Source organism: Triticum urartu, chromosome 7, assembly GCF_003073215.2.
Source record: "Triticum urartu cultivar G1812 chromosome 7, Tu2.1, whole genome shotgun sequence".
Lineage (NCBI taxonomy): Eukaryota > Viridiplantae > Streptophyta > Magnoliopsida > Poales > Poaceae > Triticum > Triticum urartu.
Window position 1 is genome coordinate 158,081,186 of NC_053028.1, and position 12,375 is coordinate 158,093,560.

The 12,375-nt window shown below is 46.0% G+C and overlaps 1 pseudogene; it reads right to left on the bottom strand.

Moving 5' to 3' along the window:
- Positions 1 to 696: 696 nt before the first annotated feature.
- LOC125525359 lies at positions 697 to 10,717 on the bottom strand (annotated as a pseudogene).
- Positions 10,718 to 12,375: the final 1,658 nt, after the last annotated feature.

A 12,375-nucleotide genomic window follows, 5' to 3' on the forward strand; every position in this document is an offset into this window, starting at 1 on the left:
ATCCAATGAAACATGGCACTGATCATCAAACCACCTCAAGTTGGCCTTTGATCTCGAGCATGCAACAAAAATGGCAGGCCATGTGGCCGTGAGCTAGTCAAGTACTTTCTCCGTTCCAAACCGTGAGGCGCTTACATATCGCAAGACTTAGTTTTGACCCAAAAAATTAGATAATTGAGTTGACACACAAGTGATATTAGCTATTCCAACAACATCCTTTCTGTATCACTTGCTGGTCAAACCTAAATTTTGACATGCATGAACGGCCTTACATTTTGCGATGAATTAAGTACTTCCAAATTCCAAAAAAATGGAGAATACTTTCAAACATTCTATAAAAGACAGCTAGTAGTGTATTCTGTATTCTAGCAACAATGAAACATTCTAGAAAAGATTGGCTAGTGTAATACAGTTAAGAATCCCTGCATAAATTCAGCTAAAACCAATATGAACATAAGAGAAAATTGACAAGATTCAGTTGTGCATTCGTCTTCTTATTTCAGATTCCAGTTTCAGTAGATTTTGATAGTTTTTATTTTTCCCATTGCATTGAGTTAACCTTTGACATTATGTACCAATTTTCTTTCGAAATTTTCATGACCATTAGATAAACTTACCAGAGTTGATACTTAGAAAAAACAAAAAGGGCATTTGTACCAGTGGCACTCCCTCTTGACTGTTGACTTAACTCCACACTGTGTGCATTCTGCTATATATATCCAAAATAAAGAGGTGACTACTTTTGGAGAGAGAAAATAGTTGGCAATTTTCGGAAAAAAGAAGCAGTCGATCACTTAACTAGTAGCTCATCACTATTTTAGACACCCGCTGCACCTCAGATCCTTGTTAACCTGTTCAAAAATAAGAGAGCATCAAGCCGTAGCATAGACCATAGTTATACAATTCGCGAGGCCTGTTCGTTCAGAGAGTTGTGGGAAATGGCAACACTATAGAGTGCAGACGCCATGTATCAAACACATACATTGCTCATCCAACAGCACCAAAACACTATATCCATGCACTATCATTCAGGTTTTAACAGTTCAAAAATATACATGATTCAGGTTTTATGTTCATAAATCTGTTCTAGTATATCCACTTCATATCACAGACAACCCTAACAGACCAAGAAGCAACACCATGACATGCAAGAATATAGATCTGGGGGTGCAAGTATTGAGCCGTTTGGCTTGCATTCTCCAGGAATAGCAGTGCATACAAGAAACTCAGCATCAGACGTTACCTGAGCAACTACTTCTCTTCGGATCAATCCCCTCCGGCATCCTTCACGTTCACAGTGAACACGTATTCCTGATCAATGCCCAGATAGGAATCTGACATCAAAAAAACCATGAAATCCTTCTTCCCTGCTTCTGCGGGAGCGATGAACTCAAGCTTCAGGCGAGCCCTCTGCAGCACTGCAACCCACTTGATTGCCAGCAACTGGTCGCTGGAGCTATCACCAATCACGAGCCACCAGCCTTCCTGCCTGGGCTTAGGATACCTCGGGGCATTAACTGGCCCAACCTCAGAAGGCAAGTTCGTCATGTCACGCTCTAGAGTAACCTGCAAAGTTACATTGCCACTGGCTCTAATATCATCACCTTCAAGGACTTCATATGCCATTTCGATATCCGGGAACCGTTTGATGAATCCGATGATGTCCTTAAGCTGAGAGTTTGGTAACTGCAGCAGATTCTGCATCTTGTCTGCGCTCATCTCAGCAAGATCAAAGATGTTATCAATGCCATTTTCCTGGCATCTCCCAGTTAATTCCTTGGTGAAGTGGGGGAGTTGAAGCAGCACAGAATCACGATCCCACATGCCTTGTGTCACCATCTGACTAAGCTCCATTGCCTTAAGAGCCAGGCTGAGTCATCCATTGCTGGAGATAACATCAACCAATGACTTGATCAATCTAGGTGCAGGAAGGAGTATCTCCCGTTGGTCGGCTGCCAGGTTCCCTACAACCGTTTGCCTCGAGAAATGTGCTTGCAGCAGCGCGTTCGCCTTGATGTGTACATCATCATTCTTAGAATTCTCAGCAGAAAATCTCTGGTGACGAACTAGCGTCTCAATGGATTCTTCCTCACCTCGGCAACTTGGAAGCTCTGCATATTCTGATACAGAAGCTAGAATCTCCAGGAGACCTTTGATCTTAGTCTTCTGGGTTATCATTGAACTGAACCGTTCGATAGTCTTGTAGCTGATGTAGTAGTACGAGGCTATGAGACCAAGGTTGAGGGGCTTCAGAAACGTATCCTCTTCTATAACCACACACTTGCTTGACTCAAGGTCGTCCAATACTGTCTCCACTAGCTCAGAAAGATGATCAGACACATGCCTGTGACCTGTTCCCTGCAGATTGTAGTAGTTAGGGTTCTTGGTCAGCCTCCGGTACATGAAAGTCCAAGTAAGATAATCCACAGCAGCTTGCTTGTTTTCTACAACACCACAAACAACTTCAGCATTCATATGATCATGCAAATTATGGTGAAGATGGCTCTCAACAGGGAAGGCCTCTGAAAGGAACTTCCTGTGGTATTCCTTGCGAGGTGCATGGCACAATATAACACATTTCCCTGAGTTATCTTGAAGAGGCCTGCTGGCATGACCCATCATTTGTAGCAGATCACTGACTGGATAGTCAGTGACACTGCCCCACCCATCAGAATACTGTGTTCCCATCACAACAACCAAATGGGAAGGCAGTGATCTTCCCCAGCACATTGTGCTGCTCACGACACACACTTGGATCTTCCCACAAAGGAACAGCTGAGTCACAACTTCCTGATCAAGATCACTTAGAGCCTCATGCAAGTAGCCTACACCACATTTCAGCGTATTTACAAGCGTTTCTTCATTGACACCTCTCGTGTACGTATCCATCTCATCTTCTGACCCAAGAAGGAAAGGTGTTCCACAACCTTCAGCATTTGAGTATGTGCACAAGTTCAACGCAGTAAACCTTGCATGCTTCATTGCTGGTACAAATACCAGGGCAGGCTTACCATGCTTTGCATACTGTCTGATAGCATTGTACGTAGGCTTTGCCATTGCTTGCATCCTTGCCTCAAAGTTTGCTATGTCCATACCCTGAATGTGTGTTTCTAAAGGTACCGGCCGCACTGCTGGAGGGAAATTGAAAAGGCCATGAGAGGTGGCACCAATCCACTCTCCGAGATCTTTAGCATTCGCAAGTGATGCTGAAAGCGCTACGATCCGGATGTTGCTGCAGGTATGATTTGCAATACGCCTCATCCTTGATACAATGATATCCAAAACATGTCCCTTCTCAGATCCAATTAGGTGAAGCTCATCGACAATGAATAAGCTGACCTGTTGGATGTGTTTCCTCTGTTTCCACCGGCGTGAGAGTGAATCCCACTTCTCAGGAGTGCTAATAATAATCTCCCCTTTATCAAGAAGCTTCAAATCACGTGCAGTTTCACCAGTTAGCTCAACTACACAGGCGAATTCTCCAAATTTCATCTCCCAGTCCCTGTATCTTTCTTTCGCCAGAGCTTCAATAGGCGCTATATGCACAATTTGCATGTTGTTTTCACCAGATACTGCCTTTTGATGGTTCCTTAGTATCGCAAACTCCGCACATATGGTCTTCCCGCTGCCTGTTGGCGCAGCAACCAAAACACTATCATCACTGTTATACAAGACACTGAACACTTGAGTCTGAATGGGGTTGAAATGTTTCCAGGCACTATAAAGGCCTTCATATCGTGCATTCCTCAGTGCGGTAACAGGTAGTGGTTGCAGATCAAGCAATTCGGTTGGTGGAGCATGTTTGTCTGGAAGAACCAAGTGCCTAAATGAGACTGGAAGAATTGTCCGAGATCCAAGCCACTTGTCAGATACGACATGTATAAAGTACAGAGGGGGCAGTTGCTCATATATTGGCACTGTGAAATTAAGTGTATGATCTTCATTCAGCCATTGTTTCTTAAGCATGAAGTATTCATGGTGAAGAATGCACTCGCTGTCATTGTCCTCGACTAGAATCCAAAAAGGTTCAACATATCCATGTATCTTATCATCCCACTGGAAATCAGCTGTTAGAGTCAGAATACCGGCTTGCTAAATGGGACATCATCTGTAGACCGAAAGACCAAGGGGGTCTTGGTATTGAAAATCTCGAAGTTAAGAACAGATGCCTTCTTAGTAAGTGGTTGTGGAAACTGTCTTCCGGGACTGAGGCCATGTGGGCGCAGATCCTACGCAGCAAGTACCTCCAGACTAAAACATTGTCCCAGGTCGCAGTTAGGCCGACTGATTCGCCTTTCTGGAAAGGACTAATGAAAGTCAAACAATCTATGTTCAATAGGACGAAATTTGTTATTGGAAACGGTACGACTACACGTTTCTGGGAGGATACTTGGCTTGGTGAATCACCTTTGGCCATTCAATATCCGTCTTTATATCGGATTGCTCAACGACACGACGTGTTTGTGGCAACGGTATTCCAATCTGTTCCCCTTAATATTCAGTTTCGGCGGTCGCTAGCGGGCAATCGTTTCGAACAGTGGCTCCATCTAGTTAGGAGACTGATGAGGTTCAACTGTCTGACCAACCCGATATATTGCGCTGGAAGTTGACTAGATCTGGAGTATTTACAGTTAAATCAATGTATATTGATGTTATTAATTCGAATGCTATTCCAACTTCCAAGTATGTTTGGGCTGTCAAAGTTCCTTTAAAAATTAAAGTGTTTATGTGGTTTGTCCATAAACAAATTATTCTGACAAAGGACAACTTGATTAAGCGCAATTGGACAGGACCTACTAGGTGTAGTTTCTGTGATCGGGATGAGACGATTAAACAACTATTCTTTGATTGCCCGTTGGCCAAAGTTCTTTGGCGGACGGTCTATATTGCTTTCAATATTACTCCACCGACTTCGGTCAATGCTTTATTATTTGGGACATGGCTTAATGGGGTTGAGCCTGCATTAGCAAGACATCTTCGGGTTGGAGTTTGCGCCTTTGTTATGGACTATCTGGAATTGCAGAAATGACTTTAGGTTTTTAACAGAACTCACGGATTCATTTTTTGTAGGTTATTTTTCCGAGCTACGGCACTGATCCGTTCATGGTCGCTACTCACTCTGATGGAGGCCAGGGAGCTTTTGGTTACTGGATCTATCCGTTGGGAGATGGTAGCTCGGGATATCTTCAACCGGTTTGGATGCGTCATGTAATAGGATAGGCAATTAGTTCCCTATCTATTTTTAGCCAGCCGGTTGTGGCATCTTTTTCGGGCTAGTTTGTGTATCTAGCCGTCTTTGCTCTGTGTGAGCTGCTTTTTCTTGGCTTTTTGTTTGGCTCGAGACTTTGGAACCTTGTTGGTACCTTTTGTTATTTGGTTAATAAGATGGCCGTATGCATCGTTTTGATGCAGAGGCCGGGGAGATCCCCCTTTTCGAATTCGAAAAAAAAGAGTCAGCTCAAAACCCAAAACTGTACGAGTAATAGGTTGAACATGGGCTGAAAGGTTCAACTTTGGTAACTGGTGGATGCACTGGTGTAAACGCCTCCCCATCTTGGGATAACGGATCAGCTCGCCGATTTCCTGTGATGATAGGTCAAAATACCTCTCCCAAGCCAATTCCTTTTTCTCCAGTTTCATCAGGATTTCATTTGGAATGCCAGGAAACTGGCGCAAAGGATTTTGGACACTCCACATCTGCTTATCAATCATCGTGCAAAGATTCAGAGCCTTCTCTGCTAGTTGAGACCATCCTCTCTTCAAAACTATCTCAAATATTGCTCGTGAGAGGCGACCAGCACTCTGCATCATGGAGAATAAAAAAAAATATGTAAGAACAATAACTAAATAAGCAAGCAATTCAAATCAGGAGCTGCATTCAGAAGAGGGAACATGTTACCTGTTTGATATAGACCATATCAGAGCCAAGGGAGAGACCCTCTAGCTTAAGCCCAGAAATATATGCTTGCAGCAGAACATTGATCTTTGTGCTGGGCTCCTCCAAGCTCTCTTTCACAGGAATTGGCACACGATCCAAAAGCTTTTCCAGCTCCATCTTCTCATCTTTTCTGACACTAACATACTTAAATTCTTCACTAAGAGAGAACAATTGGCACAGCTCAATATAACCCATGGTAGGCTTCAGGTACTCGTTGTAAGTTGAAATAGTCCTGTGACTAATATAGTAATAACTAGAAATCCTCCCCAGGTCAGTAGCCTGAAAGTATCCAGTTCTCTTATCATACTTTATCAAATTGTTCCTATCCAACAGATTTGCAGCTGAGTGTACCTGCAGCAGCACAGAAGTACAGGAATCAGCAGTGGAACACGAGAACAATATTTTTTTTCTTGAGAAAACGCAAAGAGATTCTTGTGCTTCTTTGTATTGAGAAGATAGAGTTTATGTTACAATCCTCCTAGGAGGTACAATGAACAATATTAAAGCACAAGCATGCATCATCTTACGAATATATGGATGTAACACTTCCCTACAGCTTTGCACTAGTATCAAGATTGCTAGTTGACTACTTCAATTAACCGAGTTTCTTTGCTACTCTACGAACACTTCTAGTGACAAGACTCTGCTCCAAAGAGACAGCAGAACAAAATATGAACCACGCAAGCAGAGGCGCCTTTTTGCTGTTCCCAGGGGCAGCATCCAATTATAAGTCATACCTTTTACTATGATGCTACTGTATAATTTGATGTAGCCATTTCACTACATGGGAAATAACTTCATGCCAATTTAGTATCTCTAATGGCCCAAGGACGACTTGCTACATTCCATTGAAAACATAGTGTTGTATGAACGTAACATTTCATTGTACCCAGGAAAATTTTCAGGAGAGATCATTTAGGGTGCGTTTGGATCTTAGGCAAGGGCAGCTCCTAGCGTTGCCTGGCAAGGATACTCATTTTGTTAGGATAATAAAGCTAGCATATGATGGCAATTTAGCCTTTAACCGCCAGAAAAAGCTTGCCGGTGGAGGTGAGCCAATTCGGCTCTCCCGCAGTGGCAAAAAATACGATCATGGGCTATTTGGCAGTTAGTGATTCTATTTTGCGTCTTTCCAAACACAGAGTCTTGCTTTTGACGACTCTAGCCGAAGCGGGCTAGGTTAACCTGGCCAAGCTAAGCTAGGTGAGCTAGCAAACCAAACACACCCTTATGCTCAACAACCGTTCGACACTAGGATTTAGAGAGGCCACAAACATATTCAGAAACAGCTTAGAAAAAACCTAAGAAACAGGTGGCAATACAACATGCAATTTGGGGATATATTCAAGCACAATAGCCAGCACAATGCTGGATAAAGAAAATAGACATGTAATTACTATGAACCTTAAAAAACAGAACATAAGTTTGGCATGTGCTTACCACGTCGGCTCTCCTTTCATCTAGTGTTCTGTCTCTCTCCATGATATCTTCAGGTAGGCCATACAATGTTGGATTCCGGAGCATCCGGATGTAGAGGTAAGTGTATCCAAGCCACGAGCATGCCACCTGGGCATTCTGAATAGTTCCTAAAACAATCTCTGCATTTAACTGATCGGCCAGTTTGGATATAAACTGACTCTCAATAGGCAGCTGTTGATTCATAAGAGACAGGTAGTATTGCAATTCACTGTGGCTTGTTAAGATTATACCCTCTCCATGTGTGTCATACTGAGGCCTGCCTGCACGACCAAGCATCTGCATGACATCCAGTGGACTTAGTTCTGTCCAAGCGCCCTTTTCTGAATTGTAAATCTGGGTACCCTTTATAATAACAGTGTGCGCAGGTAGATTGACACCCCATGCGAGGGTGGCTGTCGAAATAAGGACCTGTATATGCTTATCAACAAAAAGTTTCTCAACAAGTTCACGGTCTACCCTTGCCAACCCAGCATGATGAATAGCAAACCCATATGGCAAAAGGTCTTTAAGGTCACTACTTTTGACAAGTTCTGCATGAGCACAAAGGATCTCTTGACTTGCACTGTCATCCTTCAGAAAGCGAGGCAACACGTCATTAGCCAATGCAGTGTCTCTGATGGCACGAGCAGTTTGCGCTGTCTCCTTCCTCGAGTGCACAAATATAAGCACTTGGTGCTTACCAGCAGCAGCCATAACCTTCTCATAACAAATCTCATTCATCAACTGAAACCTCTGCAGTGGCTTCTTCGCTGTGATCCCGATGTACTGTTGAGCTAGAGGGCAAGGTCGGTAACTGTTATCAAAATGGAAGAGACCGTCTGAGCGAAAACGCAAGAATACCGCAATATCTTCATAATTCGGGAGAGTTGCAGAGAGGCCAACTAGGCGGATATGTTCCTTGGTCGTTTCAATCTGCCGTACTGTTCTAGAAACAATACTCTCCAGAACAGGCCCTCTGTTATCATGGAGTAGATGGATCTCATCAATGATTAGAAGCTTTACCATTTGAGTATAGATTCTATCACTTGATTTCCTTGTGACAATATCCCATTTCTCAGGTGTAATGACAATTATCTGTGTCTCATCAATCTGTTGTTTGGTCAGGTTCTGATCTCCACTAGCTCACTAACAGTGACATTGTACTCCTTCAGCCGCGCTGACAAATTTCCAACAACTTCAGCAACCAAAGCTTTCATCGGGGCCACATAGACAATTTTGTACTTTGTATTATCAAATTCACCATCCTTCATATGCAAACCAATCTGCTGAAGAATTGTAAGCACAGCCACATTGGTTTTCCCAGCACCCGTTGGAGCACAGAGAAGGATGTTATCTGGTTTGTAAAGGGCAGTATCATAAACCTTGCTCTGAACTCTGTTAAGTTGCGTCATCCCAGCAAAAGCTGGTCGGGCCCACTCTGGCATATCAGATATCTTCACGATCCTCTCTGCAGATTCATATGGCAGAGGTCGCAGCGCTGGCACATGGACTTCCTCATAACCCCTCTGAGGGGTTCTGAATGATCCTGGAGGAAGTTCACATTTTTTGTTGGACATCAAGAGACTGCCTTGGTGGAAAGAAAGGTTATCAAGATCAAGCAACTGCCTCTGGCCTTTCAACCATCCACTTTCGATATACCGATCAACTGCCTTACTATCTCTCGCACCATCGGTACCAGCACTGTCATTGTTGAGGAGCCTCTTAGCCTCATCCCTGATACTTCTCTCCAGATTCTTCTGCCTCTCCTTTGCAGATGCTCTCGTTGAATGTAGCTGCTCCAAAATTGGAGCTAATCTTGGGTCACTCATCATCTCTTCGGCTATCTTCTTCCGCTGTTCCTGATCTTCAGCCCTGGCTAAGAAGGTACACCAAACTATCTTGAGTCGGTTGTGAAGCAGCAATTTAATGAGATCAAAATTCTCGTGGTCCAGCAGCATGACAAGCCGATTCTCGACATCTCTGTCATCACCCTCGGCGATCACCTTCAAGATCTCCTCGGCAAGCTTCTGGCTATGCTGGGGGTCAATATTTTCATATGCTTGTGATATCTTCCTCTGAAGCCAGTAAGCATCAATATCTTGCACGTCTAAAGTCAGACCCTTGTTGCAGCTCTGCATATCATCGTCATACAACTCACCATCCGTTTGCATAGTTCCAGGAACGTTCAACTCGACAAGGTCATCTTCATTCTCATCATCCAGCTCATCTTGCACCTGATCAAGACAAGCAAATGAAAACCCTGTAAGTTCATGTAAGATGCTTCAGTCAGGCAAACAACAAAGAAATTGTAGACAGAAGATTAAGCTAGATGTGCATACCTGATAAATGTTACTCTCCTCATCCTCATCATCTTCGAACTCAACAGTAATGCCAATATCATCATCGAGTGGCATGTCTGTGCCATCAGCAGAAGGCACACCGGCAGAATCGCCGGCCGCATCATGGAAATCCGTGATGAGCTTCCCAATGGAGACGAGCTGGCCGAACATCTGATCCGAGACAGGGTTGATGAGCTTCTCTATCACCTTCTTCTTGTCAGGGTTCCAGACCCTGTCGTCCTTGAGAGCGGCAAGCACCTCGTCCGCGGCATCCGCAAGCACGTCGAGGGGCTGCCCGCCGAGCTGCCGCTGGATGACGCTGAGCAGCGCCTCGTAGGCGGTGCGCGTCTCCCTGGTCCGGGGCATGTAGAGGGCGTCGTGGGCGAGCGAGAGCACGCTGTCCTCTGGCCGCACGGAGCCGCGGCGCATGCGCTTGGCGTCCCGGTGGGGGAGGTCGGCGGAGGCCGCGTCGCGCGCCTTCTTCCCGCGGGACCTGCCTCGCTTCTCCTCTAGCCCGGGAGGCCTGGTCCGGACGGCGCGGTCGCCGAAGCTCCTCGCGCGGATCCTGCCGCTGAGCGTCTGCGGCTCGCCGGTGGGCTCGTGGTGCGCGTCGCGGGGGCGCGAGCCGGTGTTGACGACGAGGTTGGAGTTGGCGCCGTAGTCGTACTGCCTCGAGCGCGCGCGCGCCTCGGCGCCACCGCCCGGGCTCTCCATGGCTGCAGCTCGGGTCGCGGAAGAGCGGGGAGGAATTAGTTGGCACCCGCCCAATGTGGGTCGAATCGGAGAGGCCGGGCTAGGTTTGGGAGGGAGGAGGGAGGGCTCGTTACCTTGGGTTCGGCTAGTGGAGCGCCGGCTCAGCGCCTCCCCGTCGACGGGCGGCTCCTGGAGGAGCTGCGGCGTCCGGTGCCGGCGCGTCGGGGGCGGGGAAGAGGGGTTTGGGGTTTGATCTGTGGCGACGGTGCGGGAGACTGGTGCTATAGGAGACGAGCCATGGTCGGTTGGAGGCGAAGCGCGCGAGCCATGGCGAATAAGGCCTTTACTAACTCATTGCGCGCGCAACCAGTATCGGGGCCGTCCCTGCGCCTTGTGATCCGCGCGAGCCTGGCCCACATGGCCCCACCGTGATATGGTGATTTCTGTTTTCTCGGCGAATACGAAGCGAATACATGTCCTATCATATCTGGCTCCTATGTACGCTCCACCCTAGCCCGTACTCGCCTACTTCCCCCGTCCACTACCCCCGTGGACGTGACCAGGCTGCCCCATCCACCAAGCCGGACGTAGTTCAAATTTCGAATCTCATCAGGCTGCCCATCCACCAAGCCAGCCGCCCCTGGATCTCAGATCTCGTGAGGCCATTACGATTCAAGAATGAATCGCGGTTGATCCTAAAAAAAAAAAGAATGAATCGCGGTTGCGCGTCATTCACGGATCTCCTCTTCAGGTTTCTCCTCTCACAGATCCTCTTCTTCTTGCTTCGTATTATCTAGCAAATCCTCAAATCTTCATCTTCTCCTGTTCTTGGGCAGTTTTTGTTCCCAACCGGTCGCAGCCGAGGGCGTCCCAGATCCGGCATTGCTAGAGGAAGGGGAGGAAGACGACGAGTGCGGGGGTGGAGGGGATTATGACGTTAATGACTCTCCTTACTCAAGTTCTGCATCTCAAGTTCATGAAGCCACGGAAGATTTTCTCAATGTCCCAGATTGTGACAACACCAACAGTTACAAGGAGCCTCCATCTGAATCCCAGCGCACTCCAATGTCGTGGCCTCAAAGGTACAAGCTAAATCCATCTGAATCCCAGCCATGCTAGTCATCTTTTTTCAGTAAAGCACCTAGCCTGATGAAGCCTTGAGGATTCTGGTCAGCGTTTTTAATTCAGTAAATTTGTTGCCTTGATGAAAAATCAAGTAGACGTAAAATTATTTCCAAAACCAGCATGACGGGAGCATCACGGGTTCAGTCGCTATCATGGACATTGACATGATAAAGGAGAAAGAGCCTTACCGGGTTCTGCTGTTTGCTGTCAAAAGCTTGTCTATCTTGGTTCCAGTCGATGATCCAAATTATGTTTTGTGTCAAGGACTCATAAACTCGGCTATTGGTTTAAGTACATTTAATAGTCAGATTTTGCCTGCTGTTTTGCTGGCCGTTATACAGTCAAACATGCAGGCTACACAGTTCATTATTTTGGAGCAAGTTGGTTGTTACATATTAGTCGGATTCTACTTTCATTCCAAGTGTGGTTAACATCTCAATCATCTTCATCTTCTCCTGTTCTTGGGCAGTTTTTGTTCCCAACCGGTCGTAGCCGAGGGCGTCCCAGATCCGGCATTGCTAGAGGAAGGGGAGGGAGACGACGAGTGCGGGGGTGGAGGGGATTATGGTGTTAATGACTCTCCTTACTCAAGTTCTGCATCTCAAGTTCATGAAGCCACGGAAGATTTTCTCAATGTCCCAGATTGTGACAACACCAACAGTTACCAAGAGCCTCCATCTGAATCCCAGCGCACTCCAATGTCGTGGCCTCAAAGGTACAAGCTAAATCCATCTGAATCCCAGCCATGCTAGTCATCTTCTTTCAGTAAAGTACCTAGCCTGATGAAGCATTGAGGATTCTGGACAGCGTTTTTTATTTCAG